This window comes from Myxocyprinus asiaticus, chromosome 42 (assembly GCF_019703515.2).
Source record: "Myxocyprinus asiaticus isolate MX2 ecotype Aquarium Trade chromosome 42, UBuf_Myxa_2, whole genome shotgun sequence".
Classification (NCBI taxonomy): Eukaryota; Metazoa; Chordata; class Actinopteri; order Cypriniformes; family Catostomidae; genus Myxocyprinus; species Myxocyprinus asiaticus.
The window spans coordinates 12812163-12829293 of record NC_059385.1 but is presented as its reverse complement, the minus strand read 5'-3'; the positions used below and the strand labels follow the sequence as shown (position 1 = coordinate 12829293).

Below are 17131 nucleotides of genomic sequence, written 5' to 3'. Positions count from 1 at the left end.
GCGCAGCCGAAAACAAGTCAAGTCCTGTTCGTTCATCAGAGTGTTAATTCTGTTAGATAGAAATAAATAATGATTTATGACCAAGGCCTCCCAGCTTTTGCTGCCCTCTCTCTTCTGTCTCTCTCTCTCTTTCTCTCACCATCTTTCCTCCTTGGCACAACAGGGAAGTATGACGCCATCCTCTGGCCCCCATAAGTCGCATGTGTGAGTTTGTAATGGAAAGATAAGAGGGAAGCGATGCATCGAGGGAATACGTGTTCTTTTCAGGCTTCATCGACTATGTGACTGGTTTAATAAGATGGAGAAGAGGTTGATTGTGCTTGAAACACATGAGCATGGCTTGATAACACTGGTTTGGGACAGGGGATATGAACTAGTTAGTTCTTGACTCAAGGGAGGATGCCACTGTCACCAATGTTACGCTAGAGCAAATTAGCAAATGTGTAATTTCAGGGAATGAAAATCAAGATTTGAATTCTGTTTGTTCTTTGTTTACATGTTGTACAGTATCAAAACATTTAGTTGTATAACTGTCACATACAAACATATTCTATAAATTGTGTGGATTAGAGAAATGTCCTATTTGTATTTATTTTATTATTACTGATAAAAGGGTATATTGACCCGGCCAAGTAATCGGCTAATATTTGCCCATTTTGGATTATCTGTTTGGCCAAATTCTAATAAAGATAAAACCTTTTGTCATTTTCAAAATTACATTTGAAACTGCAATTCTGCTTGGTTCCCATAGCGGCACAAAAATTACACACTTTAAAATGTATTATCATTAGCACTGCTGGTATTTAGATATCAATATCAACATTAAAAACCTTTATCGGTCGACCAGTTATTATCATAATGGTTTGATCATGGTTCACTACCAATAAATAAATAAATTAATAAATTATTATTATTATTATTATTTTTTAAACCATTAGGGTCATGAAGGCTTTTTTTCATCAAGACCAGTGATTCACCTGTGTTCTAGTGCATTTAAACTTTACAGCTGTTTTTTTGTCTATCACTGACCATAAGAAGCTTTATCAAGTGTAATGCAAGCCTCAAAAAGGAGAAGAAAAGGAGAGACAGAAGGACAGGGAGGAATGACAGTAGCAGTCAGACAGAGAGAGGGAGGTAGGGACAGAGAGAGAAGGATGATGGAGGAGCGGTTAAAGGAGAGAGAGTGGAAGCCTGTCATAGTTCCAGGGCTAAACAAAGCCCTCTCACAGCTGAGACACTACAATATGGAGATGCCCATATCACCCTGATTCTCCTTAACATTTACAATTTCAGATTCTTCAAACCACACAACCAGAGCTGTAGGCCAATTTAGACATATCTGAAATGAGCAGGGGAAAAAATACAGAACATTTTGGAAAAACAAGGAGGCTTCAGGTTTCAGGCTCGAAGTGACCCTGATCGCTTGGCATGGTGTTGCCCTCAGGCAACAAACTACTTTTTGGACCTCACACTGCCCCTTTAATTTTTTTTTTATAAAAAGAAAATATATAATATCACCTGAAATGTCTGTGTTCAGTGAAATGTGGGGCTGAAGTGGGTGTGGCATTTTGTCTGAGGGTGGAGCAGTCCTTTCAAGAAGAAAAGCCGTATGGGACACAGTGCCACCAATTGGTAAGATAAATATAAATTTTTAGCATGTTTAAATTTAAATAACATTATATAAAAAAAATATATGCATGTTCATGAGTATGTAAAGAAGTATGTTTGATTGTTTAAAGATTTATTTTGTTTTTATTTATATACTAAAACTTTGTTTTTTGGTTTGTTGCCTCAGGGCAACATTGCGCAGTTAGACCACTTTTGTTCGGGCAATATCATGCTAAAGTGTGAAGATGTGCTCGGATGCATAATTAGGACCATATCACTTGGCTGCTCTACCGAAGAGATTGTGAAGGCACTGGCATGAGAAAGAAGGAATATATGAAGCTGTATACCATCAAGTCATACATTGCTGAAGGCCTATGCAATACACACACACACACACACACACACATTTTATTATGGATAAATTATCAAGGTCCCCCAAGCTCCCAAAAAAATGGGGTGAAATATTTTTTTCCCCCCAAAATAACAATTCATGCCATAGAGGGTTAATACAGATGCCTGGTCTTACTGTAAACATAATCAGTGCACATGAAAAAAGAAAGAAAGAAAAAAAGTTTGTCCTTGGACCCTTTCATCACAATGCCTGAAACAACTTTTCTTTTTGGCTGAATCCCTCTTATTCTTTTTTAACCCCTTCCCTCCAACAACTGGGTTTGCATTTATCCAATCAATTCCTGATGGACAAAATCAAGTCCCGTCCTAGATTTTCTCTCATTGAATATGCTTTTTCACTTTAAAATATGCCACATCATGGAAGTAAAATGGGTTGTAAATGCAGTTTCACGTTGACTGTTATATTGATTAAATATTCTCTCATTCTTATTCAGTTGAAAAGAAGTAGGGCCTGCATGAAAATATTTGTCTCAGTGATCAAAATTTGCAAATAATGAAATGCATTTCAATCAGAGGCTTCATATCAAAACCCCAAAACACAGTAAATGTTGCTGTATTGCAACAATACACAATGTAACAAATAATATACACTGCAATTGCACTTTGAAATGTCATTTCACATTTCACAACTCATATGAAACCCTTCACTCGGCACTGTGCTGTAAATTGTGTTGGTGCTACAGGAACATGTTGTGATAATGTGCACTCAATGACAAAATGATTCTCAGCAAAATACCAGATGTAAAGTATCTACTGTAAATGCGCCAGCATGGTTTACACAACATCGTAGTGACCCCCACTCATTCCCCTCTCACCCGAGTAATACTACAGTGGATTATTCAAGGCTTGTCCTGGCAGCTCTTCATTGATCCCATAATCTGACAGATAGCCGCATGATAACCAAGTCTGCTCTGCCTTTAGGGGTGCTCTACACATATTGGGTCAGCATACTTCTTACAAGAATAACTAGATGTGTGTATATGTGTTTTTATACACAATATGTAATTTAAGTAAGCCTTCACAACCCTGACAAATTTCTGCAGAATTTAAATTCCCATCATTCACAATATTCTTTCCCTTCCCTGTTTGTTTATTTGTTTTCCTCATTATAATTGCATTTTGAAAGAGTGTTGAATAAATAATGTTTAAATAAAAGAATTGCATTTTCGTGCTTGCAAGGCAGCAATATTGTTAATTTTGATGTTACATGTAAGGGTTCAGTTCAAATTTCTCATGGTTTAGTTTTTATCACAGTTCTGTGATCAGTTTCGGTTCAGTTTAGTAAATAATTTGTACTTCACTAATAACCTATTAGGACATTTGAGGCTGATGCAGATAACCAATAACAATGATAGTTAGAAAAAAATTAAATTACTTGTATAATTCAAGAGGGATCAACAGTAGAACACTAACAATGTAAGTCAACTGGGGATTATAAAATGTAATCTCAAATTTCTAAAGAAGTGTAATATTTATTTAAAATAATAGACAGCACATTTAAAGCTGAAATTGTATAAAACAAACTCTAAATGGAACCTGTATAGCAAATCAAGCAGAATGAATTGAAATGAAAACACAAGAAAGCCTAAAACGTTATTTTGGGCTATTTTTAACATGCTTTCAGCTGCCAAAATTTGCAACACACTCAGCTGAATTGAACAGATTTTAGCCTATTTAGAACATCCCCTGAATTTCCCCCAAAATCACCACAGAAAACATGACATAGTGCACATTCTGTGTCAGTCTCTATAAACAGTATTACTAAGGAATCACTGATGAGAAAGAATGTGCTTAATGTGTTTGAAGAAAAGCTAATGTGTATGTTTGGTGAGAAAAAAATAAAAAATAAAAAAATAAAAAAAACAGATGTATCAGATGCTCTCTATCTTTGTCTCTCTTACATGTATACTCTAGATCTTAGTTACTGATTGGCCACTTAAACTGAAATTCTGTTGTTTTCTTCAAATTCGTGTTGATCCTCCCAGTGTTGTGTGGTGTAAAATGAGGCAGCATTATGCTAAATCTCTTTGGTGAGTTCAAAAGACTGTAACACCACATTGAACATTATGGAGATGGAAAAGTAATCCAAATGATTTCTCTTTAAACCAATTTGCTGTTATACCTGGAAAGCAGAAATTTGCTGCTAAAGAGCTTAAATCAAGTCTCATTGAATTGGGAGTTGTGACTATAAAGGAGGTGTTTAGTTAATTAGCCTCTGAGAAAATAATGCTTGTGGATGTTTGCATGTGTTTGAGAGCGGGAACGAGGAGATAATGTGATTAAGAAACAATGAGGAAAACAAAACTTTAGTATTACCAGTGCACAAATATAACCCACTCATCAATAATGATAGCAGATGCATAAATGAACATGTGCACAACCACACACACACACACACACACACACACTCTCTCTCTCTCTCTCTCTCTCTCTCTCTCTCTCTCTACACACACACACACACACACACACACACACACACACACGCACACGCACACACGCACTCTCTCTCTCTCTCTCTCTCTCTCACACACACACACACACACACACTCTCTCCCTCTCTCTCTCTCTCTCTCTCTCTCTCTCACACACACACACACACACACACACACACACGCACTCTCTCTCTCTCTCTCTCTCTCTCACACACACACACACACACACACACACACATATACACAGGCAGCAGTGTAAGTAAACAAACCAACTCTGTTCCTTTCAGTGCCTTTACTTTAAAGAGTACATCTGCTTGGTTTCACACTTGCATTTGACCCACATCCTGTTCTAATGTGGAAAAAAAAAACTACTTCCACTCTTCTGTAGACTTTGTAGACACAGACAGAATGAGGACAGTTTATTTTGATGTATGGTGATACAATCACACCTTCTCAGCAGAGCAGAAAGAAAGGTTGTAAGGAAAAATGATAACACTTTATTTTACAATGCTCTAATTACCACAAAATAACTATACAATTATCCTGGGGCCATTCACCATAGGTCACTCTGGCGCCTGGAGCTTGACGCAAAATAAAACTGCAATAATTACAACGCAAAACAGAGAAAACACATCGCCGCAGTCAGATAGTTCTCAAATTCTTTAAAAGCTAAGCTTTAATGCTTCTTAGTCGATGGGGTGTTGTGTTTGAGCATCTAACAGATGTCTACATGAAAGAGTTAGTGGGACAGAAAGAAAGAGAGAGAAAGACTAAGACCTACTAATGCATGCTGGGCCGAGCTAGGCAGATACCCCCTAATTATACATATTGAAAAACAATCCCTCAAATTTTGGACACACCTGAATTCAAGTTCCCCTAACACACTGCAACATGAAGCCCTTAAAACCCATGAGTTGAAGCTTAAAACCATTCCCCTTTGTCAGCTGGCTCTGAAACTCACAAACCCACTAACAACTAACAAACACCAGTTTCAGACCAGCACTGCTGAACAAAACCAAATCAGAATAAACCAAATCATAAAAGAAGAAAAAATTCTTATTTGTACGATTGGGAAAATGAAAGTAAAAACCAAAGCAAATTGGAATGTTATCAGGCCCTAAACAGAAAGTATAATCCAGCAGAATATCTCCACACTGTAACAGATCCAAAACAGAGACGGATCCTCACCAAATACAGACTCAGTGATCACAGTCTGGCCATAGAAAAAGGCAGACACTGACAAACATGGCTTCCAAAGGAAGAACGAGTCTGTGCTCACTGTGACACTGATGAGGTCGAGACAGAGACACAATTTCTCCTTCACTGTGAGAAATTTACAGAGGTGAGAGAGAAATACTTTGACAAAATCTCAAACCTCATGCCACAGTTTTCCAGTTCAGCAGAAACAGATCAAATGCAGGTGTTACTGGGGGAGGACAATCATGCATCAGTCGCAGCCAAATTCATTTTTGAAGTGCATACCCTTAGAAGCCAATTACTTCCTTAATGTACTTCGTTCACAGTATTTTTTTATTATTTTTTTAAATTTTTTTTACATTCATAATGTCTTGTTAAATGCTTATTTTATTTTATATTGTATAGTGTATATTGTTATTATAGTTTTTTTTTAGTTTTTTTATACATTACCTGGCACCTTATTTTAATTCTATTTGTATTGTTATTTGTTACTATTTTATTATTATTATTATTTGTCTTGTCATTATCTGTTTTGTGTATTAATGCTTTGGCAATATTGTATGTAAACACAATCATGCTAATAAAGTACTTTCAATTGAATTGAAATCGAAAGAAAGAGCGTGGATGTGTTCGGAATGAAATTTTAGCGTAATGCTGACTGCATACTGTGCAGTAGATGATGTACATTACCTGCTATGTAGTATGGAAAACAGTATGTTTTGCAGTGATTAACAATTCAAATATTGCTGTCACATGCCCTTACCACCTGAATGCATGTTTATTTCAGAGACTATCGTCCAGTTATCTAGGAAATAAACCTTTTTTATTATTTTATAATGCCAATTTCACATAAAAAATGTCTTTACTTTTGGCAGTACAAACAATAAGTAAATAAAAAGATGTTAAAAATCACAGCAATTCAGTCATCACACTGATCTCGTGTTCAGTTCAGTGACAGTAGATCAAAAGCTCCTCAGCTTAAATTGGTCTGTTTACTAAAATTCCAACCATTACCTCCCAGTGGCCAAAATCGCAGGTGTTGTTGAACATGTGAGTATGTGTGAGCACCACTTTCCAGGTAAAATGTGCAATTCAAAAAATGCTGCCAAAAGCAAGATGTAAAGTGATTTGAACTTTTAGTTGTAAATGATGTAATAAAGTCAACAGGAATGCATATTTTATTAACCATATTAACCCAAACCCCAATCCTAAACCATCAGTGAAAGTAAAAATGTACTCTTAGAGTGAATATGCAACCTCCGAATGGCGCTCATCATTGATTAGGTGAACGCAACTACTGGTTTCCACAAGACCAGAACCCGTGTGTCAGAGGCTGGTCGCGCAATGCGCTATCAGTAGCGCCACAGGAAAAGGCAAAAACATTTGAATTGATGCGAAAATGTCTGATAGGAGAAGCCGCTTGTCAGTAAATGCCTGTTCACACCAAGTCCGTTTCTTTTCCTGGTACGAATGTTAGTTCCGAACGAGCTTTTGTATGGTAACAATGCATTTCTATAGCGCTATGCACATCGTGTCCATCAAATCGTCCGCCGACAATCTGAAGGTTATTTTTTTTTTTACAGAGAGTGTTCCGATTGTTATTCTTCGGTCTGCGATGAAAACTGACTGACCAATGAGATAGGAGCTTTTGTCAGTCGCTGCAGCTGCTCAATCCAGCATGTTGGTGGCACTAATCAACTGGCAAACACCAGCATATGTGCAGCTGATCCACACCCATGAAAATTATATAATTAAAAATAAATAGTTGCCATTCATGATTCCTTTGTACTGCAAACATAAACCCGATCTGCTTTTGAAAGCCTTCTTATGGTTTTTTGTCTTAATGTACATTATTTAATACATGTCTGTCACTGTGCCTATTATAATCTTATGGCATTAAAAACAGCAGCGAGTTTTGGCAGTTCGTTTGCACTGAGCTTGTAGAAAATCCCTGAAAAAGACTCTGTACATGCTATACCTTACTGTAGGCAAACGAGTTGCAGAACCACACTGCTATTTTTATTGCAAGTGTAATATAACAAAGTATTGCAATCATTTTAATAAAGACAGAGAACCAGGGTATTCTTTTATATTCTTTTAATATAATGCAATAACTTTTATAATATACCTGTTATCCTTAATGTGCATTATCCAACGTGTATTTAAATCACTGTACCTTGTGTAACATTATCCAGGCATTAATCCAGACATTATAAAAAGAGAAGCTGGCTTCAGGTGTCCATTTGTAATTTACTTGTGGCAAAATACATGTGCAAATAAATATCCAACAGTGCTCTTTACTCATCTCACTCGCATAAAAAACACATGATATACTCCTCAAAATGCATCAAAACCATGGAAAGAACATAATTTTTTTATTGAGTCGGTGTGAATACACCTTCCGTCAGAGGTTTGTCTCGCAAAATCTTCATGGATTTGGTGAGAACAGGCCTTAACTTGGCAGAATGTGGTAATTTTCATGGTATCAGAACATTTGATAGCAACATGTCAATTTCCTGTGTGATCATGTTGCACTGTAAATGGAATGGAATCGAGTGCATCGCATTGTGAGATACTGTACATATTTCATGAAGTGTTCTCTTGTTGTATAATTAATATTTTGGCAAATGTAGTAGATGATCTTCAATGCATTCAGAAAATTAGCACACAATGCACAGTAAACATACTGAATACATAGTATGGTTGTATGAATTCTGAACATAGCCAGTAAAAATCAAGAGTGGCACGAGAGGACTAAATGACTGCAGACTCCCAGTGTCCCGGCTCACCCTGAGCGGTCCCCAACACCTCCAATCATGGAGTAATTTATTTCAGCCTCTTCTGCCCATAACGATGGGTTTCAGTGCCGCCATATTGATCAGACACCTCCAGCACTGAGTCATCCCGAGCTTCTCCCCGTTAGCATCAAAACTTTATCTGAGATCTGACAGCAGCTCTCACAACCACTCTTATTTAGATCTATGACCTTTCCAGAAAAAAAAAGAAAAATGCCCAATCAATAAGCAGCTTTGCTTTCTTAAAGTCTAATTAAAACAAGCACGAGGTGACTCAAAGGGCAGTGGGAGCTGGCAGAAAATAGCATGTTCTTGTGAATGCACTGTACACAGCAAACAATGCCGTCTGTGTATATGACACATCAAAAGAGCATTTATGATTTCACAGCATTAAAGACTCTTTAAAAGATATTCAAGAGTTTGGTTTGAGACACTTAACAAATAAATGAGATATCCCTGAACAAACATATGTTTCAGTTTGTTCTCTTTACATAATGTTAACCAGTCCTTAATGTCAAATATAAAAAGAACTGTGGTTAGTCACTTTACATGTCTGTCAGACAGCTTCTGCCAAAATGCTGGGATGACGATAATGGTTGCCATTGTATTGCTATATGGTTGCTCTAAAGGCTTTTTTTTTTTTAACACAGTGCTATCTGGTTGCTAGGGCACTGCTAGCATGTTCTGGGTGGTTGCTTCCTGGCTCAAATGAAAAGAGCCATTACGATCAATGAAGTAAGCATCACATCATTCATTCAATAAGGCATCTCATCCAATCAAAATCCAGCCTATGTTTTATAAGCTCCGCACAGCTGTCCTTTATCACTTCAATATGCCGACATCGTTTGTACCCTCCACCACCACATCATCACCAGTATAGGTCCCATCCTCACATAAGGGGTAAGCTCATCTCCCCTGACATTTCGAACGAACAATTGCTGAACCGTAGGACGGGGCTTGTGCCAAAGGAAAATATTCTCCAACTTTATTTGCATTAATCATTATATTTTCTGAGTCTTTCTGGAAGAACAGAGGCCTATTTAAAATCAGCAGTTGAATCTGACTACAATGGTATCAAAAATTGTGCTTCTTTAGCCCAGATCAAGCTAAAAAAAAGCTATTTTTCAGGCCAGTCCAGCTAATGCACAGACGCCTCCTTGAGATGACTAACAGGAGATTTCTGCATCTAAAAGATGATTGGCTATTTTACCTGTAAGGCAGGACTTCCTTCTCTACATCCACCATATTGGGCATTCCAATTTCTCCCATTCATTTTAATACATGTGCTCTGTCTCAGGCTAAATAGTCTCTGGTGAAGCTTCAACTTGGCGCTCAAAGTAAAAAAACAAAAAACAAAAAAATAGCATTTTTAACCCCATTTCCGCTGATTACTTGAAGCGTCAGCCAATGATTCCAGGAAATTTGCATTTATGCTAAGTCTGTCTTTGCAATGAAAAGTCCGACTTTACAGCAGTGATTTTCACATGTTTTTGCCTCACTAAAGATGTTTTTAAAAGTACCTAGCAACAAGAAATATTTAAAAACTGTCCAACTTTATGAAGAGATATTGAATGTATTATTATTTTTATTCATAAATATTTATAAATCACTAATTTAAATTTACCAGGAACATCCTAAGACCTTAAAGGTGCACTCATTAACTTTTTGCTTGTGTCATCTTGGACTTACAGTGACAACTAGTGGTGTGGATGCAGCATCATTCAAAATCAATAGTTTTCAGTTACAGATGCCATTATAGAAATTCACTATTCACAATCAGCAATGATTAATTTAATCCAAGAGTGAAAGACGGTTACTGAGATTAAGTGAGTAATATTCGGCTGTTCATGTGATTTTAACATGTCAGCCACCATAAGGGTGCCCCTGCCCCATGTCGAATAAAACAGCCTTTTTAAGGTTACTGATATGACTAGAGTCCTCATCTTGTGTGATTGGTCATGATTTTTTACATATGTTTCAAAATCACAATTAATTTATTTAGGAGTAAATCTTTTTTAATGGGAAAAAATTACTGAGTGTACCTTTAACATAACTGAGTCCTCTTATTACTTTCTGCAATGAATGACTCAAAGGCAGGATTTTTTTTCCCCTCAAAATACATGTTTTCAGTGTTTACTGTGCACACAATCCACTTCTTGTCTGGCAAACTCGTAAAATCAACCTTCCATGGTGCTCCATCACTTATAATGTGGAGGGCAAAGTTGCATTAAAATCTGCATTTTTATTTGGTATGCCCTATTCCTAAGTCCTCATGGTGGCGTAGTGACTCTCAATCCGGATGGCAGAGGATGAATTTCAGTTGCCTCTGCGTCTGAGACAGTCAATCTGCACATCTTGTCACGTGGCTTGTTGAGCGCGTTACCGCGGAGACCTAGCGCGTGTGGAGGCTCAAGCTATTCTCCGTGGCATCCACGCACGACTCACCACACGCCCCATCGAGAGTGAGAACCACATTATGGCAACCACGAGGAGGTTAACCCAACGTGACTCTACCCACCTTAGCAACCGGGCCAATTGGTTGCTTAGGAAGCCTGTCTGGAGTCACTCAGCACGCCCTAGATTCGAACTTGCGATTTCAGGTGTGGTAGTCAGCGTCTTTGCTTGCTGATCTAAAATCTGCATTAACAATGTAAAGGATATGTTCCTGCTTTTTTAGGAAAGTTTAATTCAGGTCTTTTTTATTTTCAATGCATTGGAAAAAGAGAAAGGTAATCTCCCGAAATTTCAATTTCATAAAATAGCAAAAAAAGTAGTGATCAAATTTGAGTATAACAGGGCATATCTCAAAGCCAAATCCAATTAGAGTACGGAGATGTCAAAATAGTATAAAAGCATAATTTGCTGCAATTAGTCCTTTGCTTTGAGGTACCCTGGGTTCACTTTCCATACACAAGCTGACAGCACAGCTCGAACAGAATTCTCCAGTACAATCACACATGCCCCTATTCATTGTGTTCAATATTGCAAGGCTTGATTTGAAATAACAACAGAACTGTGACTGCATAATCTGATTTGCAGCAGATATCATAGATGCCTCTGACTTTTTTTATTATTATTATCCTGTGGTACGGCAAGCTGCAAAGCAGGAGCTACAGAACAGTAAATTAAATTCTCGTCACTTACGCTAAAATGAAGGTAATACAATAATGTTTCACATAATAGAAGTTGCTAATCTCTAAACAGATTCTCAGCTTGCATTCTGCAGTCACAAAGGAGAGAAACAGATTGTTGAGTCCTAGAGCTTGTCACAAAAACTCTTCTATTTGTTACAAAATGTCTATCAGAATCAAAGGGCCGTCAAGGGATATTAACAGACTTCACAAAGGGACATGTGATGATGAATTAGCCATGTTTAAAAATTAGTCAGAGTTGGACTCATAGGAGCAACACTCGGTGACACATTATTAAGCTGTTATGAAGAGACTTTTGAAGCACTGCGTCGCCGAGATTCCAGGCTAACGCTTCATCCTTCTGCTGCCACAAGTAGAAACCCACCGAGAGCTAATCATGTCAGACAAAATGAGATGCCACCGCCTCCACGCAAAATACACTCCAGACACAGGCAGTGGCCGTTTTACCATTAATGATCAAAGTTCAGGCGGAATGAGTGCAGTTTGTTGGTTTGGTGATTTACGTGGTGAAGCGAAGAACACATCGAGTGGAAGTCTTGCACGCCTGTCTGCTTCTCAGCCAAAACATTACCATGGTTTGAGGTGCCTTTGAGAAACATTGGCAGCGCGTGTAAGCTAAATTCTCCCCTTGAACCCCATTTCCTCTGCAGGCATTGGCTTCTCATTTTTCTCTGAGCAATTGCGTGTGGCCATTGGGAAGCAGAGCTAAGCCTGCAATACCTCAGACAACCTCATCTGTGGACAACAAGCCTTATTTGACATGGTCACTAAGGCATGGCTAATTTCTTACTGAATTTTTGGATGCAACACGCTGGCAAAATGCAGGCACATTCTTTTCTGGTGATAAAATAATGTTTTTTTTTTTTTTTTTTTTTTTTTTTCTTCTAATACAAGTGGTGAGAAAACAACATAACATAAAAGCCAACTGAACAATGTTGGTGAAGAAGTATCCCTGAAAAGTGCATTAAAGTGCATTAAAATACTTTAACGCGCATAGTTTCGATCTATATATGCAATCTTAGAACTGCAATTATATGAATCCTATTGCAGTCCAATATGCATGCATCATGCTTGCAGCAATGAGTAATATCATTCTCTCTCAAAGTAATCAGGTTAGATGTGAGTGTGTAGATGGAAGTAGTCTTCAAATCAATGTGTACCATCTGAGTTATTCATAAGAATTCATGAACAATGGCACTTTTAGTCAAGCTGGTCTCATAGAATTAACGTTACTCTTTATACATTTTTGCAAACTGACTTGTACGTGCTGTTTCTACATTTCGCTGCAGTTTCCTGGTGAAATTAACACTAGAAGCGCTACAACAACTGTGTGGTTTAATCATTGTCCCACAATTCACAAGTACAATTGCTGATTTTGAGCTTATAAAAACTTTTTTTCACTCTATTACTCACCCGCTGCTATGTTATGGTATCAAAACATTTTTACTTTAACGCATGATTTGAAAAACAAAATATTTTAACATTTATATTACAGACCCATCTACATATACACATTTATTCCTATGTCATTAGCTTGTTTGGTAGCTCACCTGATAAAGCGTTGGACTTTGGGCTTGACGGCCGTCAAAAAGTCAGCCAAAGACGCACGAAAGTAAAAAGTGGCATAGAAAAGAAATAAAATGACGTGGTTGCTTCAATTAATGTGTGTTTTCTTTTTTTTATTTAGTTTTTTATTTTTCTATTTTTTTATTTGCATTTTAAAACACTATCGGTTGGGTTAGGTGTCGATTAAGGGTAAGGATGGTACGATCTAAAATTCATGTTAAAAACCTGATTACAACCTCATTTTGCTCTGTTTTGGCACCCCCCGCTGGACATTTCACTTGAAAACTGCAGTCAAATGTGTAATCAAGCATGTAATTTCAGTTTAGCAAAAACGTTGCAATGCTCATATAAATTTTATGAGACCAGGCTGCTTTTAATACAATCTTAACATGCAAATATGTAGATAGCACATCTTGATGGTCAAACAGATTGACCAACTGATGTTCAAGTGGGCGAGAAAGTGTGTCTATGATGTCAAAATTGCAACCAGCATGACACAATATCAGTGGCTCTACCAATGGCATAAAAGTTTGGGGCACGACTATCTGTCGACCGATTAAAGATTACACAATTTAGCTTCAAGGCTTTAAAATTCTTGTGCTGTGCTGCATCAGGCCTAGTTGCAAAATGATGTGTGCAAATGTATATTTTACCAGTGCTGTTTAGGAAATTCTTAACAAGATCAAGGAAATCAATAAAGCAAACATCATTCCATACTTGTATCATTCAGTCACAAGTGGTGTTGTGAAAACTGTCGGAAAACTAGTGCCGGGTTTCTTATTCCAGCTGTAGTTTACATTTTCCTTTGCAGTTCTTACTGATTGGAAATGTGTGTGCGATTAAAATGCGAGCCCTCAAAAATTAAACCCATTACAGTGGGATATTCCCACTGACACCAGCAGCCTGTGGGTGCTCACAAAGTGTGCATGATGAGTGTAAATCCATTTTCCAAGGAGCCAAATGCTGCAATGTCATCTGTAGGGGACAAATCCAGTCTGCCATATGCTGTGAATGAATAAAAAAGCAAACAAACTACAACAGCTGGCCATTTGAAAATACAATTTTCATTACAGCTTTGTGTAACTGCAGATCTGTCTAATTCAATTATCTTTTTACACGTAAAAAATATTGCTCTTGTATGAGTGCAAGGCAAGCATACATTTACATACACCCTGCTACACAGACAATACATTATAGGACACATTTACTCATGTAAGTAATGATATGCTCACAATCTCATTGCACATGCTCTGGGAGTCAACAAAATTAGACTTTTCATGTCTCAACTTTTTTTTTTTTCTCTCAACGCTTTCTCCAGGTTTCATTCTTCAATCTGACAGTTCTACCTCAGCAAAGTGTATGCACTGCAATAACAGTATGATTGCCATTAAAAGAGCAAGCCACGATATCAGAATATCTAGTGGCGGATTTAGGCATGGGCGACATGGGCAGTTGCCCAGGGCGGCATCTTGCAGGGAGGTGGCCCAGCAAGATAGACCCCCTCCCCCCGTCAACAACTTTTGAGGGCGTATTGAAGCGGGTTTTGCCCAGGGCGCCATACATGCTAGAACCGCTACTGATAATATCACAATATCACAATATCATGATGCCACTAGCACACCCATAAAAGTTTGACAATGCCAAATCTAAGCACTTTCAGAATGTATTTGTAATTTTATTTATTTTTTTTATTTTTTTTCACAGAAAGTATTCCTTGAGGAAAAAAACACCCTCTAGAAAGTTCAAATGGCTTTCAGGTATTGACATCTACTTTTCTTTCTTTTCATGGCAATGTTTGTTAATAGCAATTTTCACTGGCTGGATTTCTTGCCAACACAACAGGTTAAGGAACCCGGTCAAACATGGAGAATACCAAGGCTCAAAGGATCTAAAAGATAGATAATGATGAAATATGAAATGTGTGTTTTGACTATATTTCCCATTTAATATTAATTTAAGAGATTTAGCATTTTTACCGAATTTGACATAAAACTTCTAAATTCTAGTCTTTCTAAAGACAGGCTTTAATTGATCCTGCCATAAATGATAAAGACATGCTTTCTTGTCTTTATAAATCAAATTTATATTGCACTTTTGACAAGTAAAGTCTCATATGTAGTCTTTGTAAGGAAGAATTTAATTATCTGAAAGTTCAATAAGTCTGAAATATCACCTGTGAGTGAAATACATCACTGATGATAAGGTTACTAAGAAGGCCACAGGATTTCATTAAAACTGAATGTGCTACACTCAGACTGGGGGAAATATATATACAGTTCATTCAAAATCCTTGTTGGCCAACAACATCTACTCAGTTTACTAATTTAAACCATGACTTGTATTAGATATAGATAATTAATATTGACATTATATTCATGCTGTTTAGCCAGAGAGAATGTGGCTCCCCCAGCTGAGCCTGGTTTCAACCAAGGTTACATTTTTTTTTTTCCTCCATTAACTAACATCTTATGAAGTTTTGTGTTCCTTGCCACAGTTCCTTATTGCTTGCTCATTGGGGGCCTAAAGACATTTTTTTTTTTTTTAAGGCATAATCTACAATCATATTGTTCATTTAAACTACACTCTGTGATGGCATCACAGCTTAATTTTCTGTTACAGCATAATTTTCTGCAAAGTTGCTTTGAAACGATGTGTGTTGTGAAAAGCGCTATACAAATAAAAATGACTTGAAAAATGACTTGATAAATATATATTCAGTATATCTATATTATACAGTATATAAATAGGGCTGTGAACCGATTAAAACATTTAACTAACTAATCAGTTTCTGTGATTAATCACGATTAATCACGATTAAATTATGGCACAAAATCATCATAACTATATTTACTTTATACTTTGTCTGCAAGAAATTGGTTGGTCATCATTTATTTTAATTATTTAAATATGTGCATGCTAAAATGTTCAGTGGTCATGTTGTAATCACAATTTGGGCAAAATCTTATCAGTTTTTACAGTGGATTTTTATTTATTTATTTATTTTTTAAATAGGATCAAATCGGTAGATTCAATTCATATAAAATTTTATTGGCATGAGAAACTTAAATGTACTGTACATTGCCAATGCATTATTAGACACCATACATTCAGATATAAAACATATGGAATGCTGAAGTTTAAAGTCTCAACACTGTTATTTTATCTGGCTTCTGTTAAGTCTCTACATGTTTATCAGGCAGCAGCTTTCTGAACGGCCAGATCCTTCTCAGTCTCTATCGGGCACATGCTGGGTCTTACTCAGGCGGTTTCTCTTTTGACACTGGTTCAGACAGTGAGTGAGCATTTTTGGGTGATGCAAAGAGATACAGCAGCTTGCCTGCATCTCTCGCACGCCGGGTTCCGATTAGATAATCACATGAATAAGTAGGTGTACCGGTGTACCTAATATAGTGGTAAGTGTATATACTGTATATATACAGTATATTTAATACTACCTTCCTCTCCATTTTCACCATCCACATACTGTAGATTTTAATTTATTGACAGGCTTAGTTCAAATGCTTTACCATGAGCAAAAATACATTTAAAAAGACCTGAAAACCCACTTTACTGAAAAAAATCTATTTTCTCACTTTCTATAGTGGAAAGTCTACACAAGTCGTGATGTATTGTGTTTTGCTTTGCACTGACCCTCAAGCAATCTCTGGTGTTATTGTTTCTGTTAAAATTGTTCAAGCTGTCTTTTCACCGTTTATCAGTAGTACTATACTGTATGTCTACTGTAGATCCTCAAATACACAGCGTTTCACCTCAGTTTATCTTCAGGATTCTGTGTTTCAAGAGGACAAATATTTGTGTCGATAGAGGGGCTTAAAAATGTAGAAAAATTACTATTCATGTTTTCACTACAGATGTAGTAGTCAAAAGAAAACAAAAAGAAAAGAAACATCTATCACGTCTTATTTCTTTCACTAGTCCTCACACATAAATGTCAACACAGATAACGTCC

General features: G+C 37.0%; 1 protein-coding gene across 2 annotated transcripts in view; it reads right to left on the bottom strand.

Annotated features, from left to right (window-relative positions):
• The window catches only part of opcml (opioid binding protein/cell adhesion molecule-like), a 241270-nt gene that overhangs the window by 17408 nt on the left and 206731 nt on the right, over positions 1-17131 (bottom strand). The gene's annotated exons all lie outside the window — the stretch shown is intronic.